Source organism: Oncorhynchus kisutch, linkage group LG11 (genome assembly GCF_002021735.2).
Source record: "Oncorhynchus kisutch isolate 150728-3 linkage group LG11, Okis_V2, whole genome shotgun sequence".
Taxonomy (NCBI): Eukaryota; Metazoa; Chordata; class Actinopteri; order Salmoniformes; family Salmonidae; genus Oncorhynchus; species Oncorhynchus kisutch.
In genome coordinates, this window is record NC_034184.2 from 84,924,105 (window position 1) to 84,929,104 (window position 5,000).

The window sequence follows — 5,000 nt, forward strand, 5'->3', positions numbered from 1 at the left end:
TAAGTCCTGTAATATTAACTAAGTCCTGTAATATCAACTAAGTCCTGTAATATTAACTAAGTCCTGTAATATCAACTAAGTCCTGTAATATTAACTAAGTCCTGTAATATTAACTAAGTCCTGTAATATTAACTAAGTCCTGTAATATCAACTAAGTCCTGTAATATTAACTAAGTCCTGTAATATCAACTAAGTCCTGTAATATTAACTAAGTCCTGTAATATTAACTAAGTCCTGTAATATCAACTAAGTCCTGTAATATTAACTAAGTCCTGTAATATCAACTAAGTCCTGTAATATTAACTAAGTCCTGTAATATCAACTAAGTCCTGTAATATTAACTAAGTCCTGTAATATCAACTAAGTCCTGTAATATCAACTAAGTCCTGTAATATTAACTAAGTCCTGTAATATCAACTAAGTCCTGTAATATTAACTAAGTCCTGTAATATTAACTAAGTCCTGTAATATCAACTAAGTCCTGTAATATTAACTAAGTCCTGTAATATCAACTAAGTCCTGTAATATTAACTAAGTCCTGTAATATCAACTAAGTCCTGTAATATTAACTAAGTCCTGTAATATCAACTAAGTCCTGTAATATTAACTAAGTCCTGTAATATTAACTAAGTCCTGTAATATCAACTAAGTCCTGTAATATCAACTAAGTCCTGTAATATTAACTAAGTCCTGTAATATTAACTAAGTCCTGTAATATCAACTAAGTCCTGTAATATTAACTAAGTCCTGTAATATTAACTAAGTCCTGTAATATTAACTAAGTCCTGTAATATCAACTAAGTCCTGTAATATTAACTAAGTCCTGTAATATCAACTAAGTCCTGTAATATAACTAAGTCCTGTAATATCAACTAAGTCCTGTAATATTAACTAAGTCCTGTAATATTAACTAAGTCCTGTAATATTAACTAAGTCCTGTAATATCAACTAAGTCCTGTAATATTAACTAAGTCCTGTAATATCAACTAAGTCCTGTAATATTAACTAAGTCCTGTAATATTAACTAAGTCCTGTAATATCAACTAAGTCCTGTAATATCAACTAAGTCCTGTAATATTAACTAAGTCCTGTAATATCAACTAAGTCCTGTAATATTAACTAAGTCCTGTAATATCAACTAAGTCCTGTAATATCAACTAAGTCCTGTAATATTAACTAAGTCCTGTAATATCAACTAAGTCCTGTAATATTAACTAAGTCCTGTAATATTAACTAAGTCCTGTAATATTAACTAAGTCCTGTAATATTAACTAAGTCCTGTAATATCAACTAAGTCCTGTAATATTAACTAAGTCCTGTAATATTAACTAAGTCCTGTAATATTAACTAAGTCCTGTAATATTAACTAAGTCCTGTAATATTAACTAAGTCCTGTAATATCAACTAAGTCCTGTAATATTAACTAAGTCCTGTAATATTAACTAAGTCCTGTAATATCAACTAAGTCCTGTAATATTAACTAAGTCCTGTAATATTAACTAAGTCCTGTAATATTAACTAAGTCCTGTAATATTAACTAAGTCCTGTAATATTAACTAAGTCCTGTAATATCAACTAAGTCCTGTAATATTAACTAAGTCCTGTAATATTAACTAAGTCCTGTAATATCAACTAAGTCCTGTAATATTAACTAAGTCCTGTAATATTAACTAAGTCCTGTAATATTAACTAAGTCCTGTAATATCAACTAAGTCCTGTAATATCAACTAAGTCCTGTAATATCAACTAAGTCCTGTAATATTAACTAAGTCCTGTAATATTAACTAAGTCCTGTAATATTAACTAAGTCCTGTAATATTAACTAAGTCCTGTAATATCAACTAAGTCCTGTAATATCAACTAAGTCCTGTAATATTAACTAAGTTAATATTGCATTCTCTACCAATATTTTTTATTTATTTTATTTTTATTACAGAAACTGGACCATTTCAAATACATACAGACAGATCCACGTTTAAATACTGCAAATGTACAGTACATTAGTTACATAAATCACTATTCTTATTTATGATGACCACTTTTGTGCATGATCTTATTGTGTGGTTTATTACTGACTTTAGGTACGGTGCTGTGAGGTAGATTCTGTCCCGATTGTGTCTCTGTACTGGACGTGCACTTCTGTGGGTTACTTATCATTCACAGTACTTATTATCCTACACAGTACTTATTATCCTACACAGTACTTATTATCCTACACAGTACTTATTATCCTACACAGTACTTATTATCCTACACAGTACTTATTATCCTACACAGTACTTATTATCCTACACAGTACTTATTTCCCAAAGAAAATAGACATTGTTGAAATATCTTTAGCAGGACAAAAAGACCGAAGAAATTATACACCGGCAGTCCAGCTGATCAATACTCAGATGAGATTGATTTTAATTTCTTTAGTTCAATTTTCTTAAGTGCCTGGTAAATTTTCACAAATCTTAGTACAAAAATGTAATTACAGTCACTTTTCTTCACCAAAAATAATCAGTGTTTTTTTGTATGTAGAAATACATGTTTCACATTGCAATACATTCATATGAAGTAATGGCCTTTCACACGCAAAGATCACGTTACTGTTGATAAGATTCTCTTTACTTTTGATAGATCTCTTTACTTTTGATATGATCTCTTTACTGTTGATATATTCTCTTTACTTTTGATAGATTCTCTTTACTGTTGATAAGATTCTCTTTACTTTGAGATGATTCTCTTTACTTTATATGATTCTCTTTACTTTTGATATGATGTCTCTTTACTTTGATATGATTCTCTTTACTTTGATAAGATTCCTCTTTACTTTGATATGATTCTCTTTAATTGTGATATGATTCTCTTTAATTGTGATATGATTCTCTTTAATTTTGATATGATTCTCTTTAATTGTGATTATGATTCTCTTTACTTTTGATATGATTCTCTTTAATTGTGATATGATTCTCTTTACTTTTGATATGATTCTCTTTAATTGTGATATGATTCTCTTTAATTGTGATATGATTCTCTTACTTTTGATATGATTCTCTTTAATTGTGATATGATTCTCTTTAATTGTGATATGATTCTCTTTAATTGTGATATGATTCTCTTTAATTGTGATATGATTCTCTTTAATTGTGATACTGATTCTCTTAATTGTATATTATTCTCTTTAATTGTGATATGATTCTCTTTAATTTTCTTGAAATACATTTTTACTATTACTTAAAGGTGCAGTATGCTCCACCATTTTCTAAGTGACACAATTCTAATAGTTTGCCCAAAATTCAGTTTATGTGACAAAACAAACAACGTAGAGAATCGTTGTACATTCTAAACCACTGGGAAATATCTTTTAAATATCCCCAAATATTGTATGAAGTTGGAGTACAAACCGAAAGTAAAAGTCGCAGAAACTAAACTTAAGAACAGGAACAAAGAGCATAAAACAAATCTAGATCTTAGACTTGCTTTCAATGAGAATGACAGATCTATAAACTCACATTTCTATATGACTTGCTTTCAATGAGAATGACAGATCTATAACTCACATTTCTATATGACTTGCTTTCAATGAGAATGACAGATCTATAACTCACATTTCTATATGACTTGCTTTCAATGAGAATGACAGATCTATAACTCACATTTCTATATGACTTGCTTTCAATGAGAATGACAGATCTATAACTCACATTTCTATATGACTTGCTTTGTAATAAATGTCAATGGCCAATACAGCATTGTAATACCATTATAGAGGCCAATACAGGACTGTAATACCATTATAGAGGCCAATACAGGACTGTAATACCATTATAGAGACCAATACAGCATTGTAATACCATTATAGAGACCAATACAGCATTGTAATACCATTATAGAGACCAATACAGCATTGTAATACCATTATAGAGACCAATACAGGACTGTAATACCATTATAGAGACCAATACAGCATTGTAATACCATTATAGAGACCAATACAGGACTGTAATACCATTATAGAGACCAATACAGGACTGTATACCATTATAGAGACCAATACAGGACTGTAATACCATTATAGAGACCAATACAGGACTGTTATAGAGGCCAATACAGGACTGTTATAGAGTCCAATACAGGACTGTAATAGAGGCCAATACAGGACTGTAATACCATTATAGAGACCAATACAGGACTGTAATAGAGGCCAATACAGGACTGTAATAGAGGCCAATACAGGACTGTAATAGAGGCCAATACAGGACTGTACTACCATTATAGAGACCAATACAGGACTGTAATAGAGTCCAATACAGGACTGTAATAGAGGCCAATACAGGACTGTAATACCATTATAGAGACCAATACAGGACTGTAATAGAGGCCAATACAGGACTGTCATAGAGGCCAATACAGGACTGTAATAGAGGCCAATACAGGACTGTCATAGAGGCCAATACAGGACTGTCATAGAGGCCAATACAGGACTGTCATAGAGGCCAATACAGGACTGTAATACCATTATAGAGACCAATACAGGATTGTAAAACCATTATAGAGACCAATACAGGACTGTAATACCATTATAGAGACCAATACAGAACTGTAATACCATTATAGAGACCAATACAGAACTGTAATACCATTATAGAGACCAATACAGAACTGTAATACCATTATAGAGACCAATACAGGACTGTAATACCATATAGAGACCAATACAGAACTGTAATACCATTATAGAGACCAATACAGAACTGTAATACCATTATAGAGACCAATACAGAACTGTAATACCATTATAGAGACCAATACAGGACTGTAATACCATTATAGAGACCAATACAGGACTGTAATACCATTATAGAGACCAATACAGAACTGTAATACCATTATAGAGACCAATACAGAACTGTCATAGAGGCAATACAGGACTGTAATACCATTATAGAGACCAATACAGGACTGTAATACCATTATAGAGACCAATACAGGACTGTAATACCATTATAGAG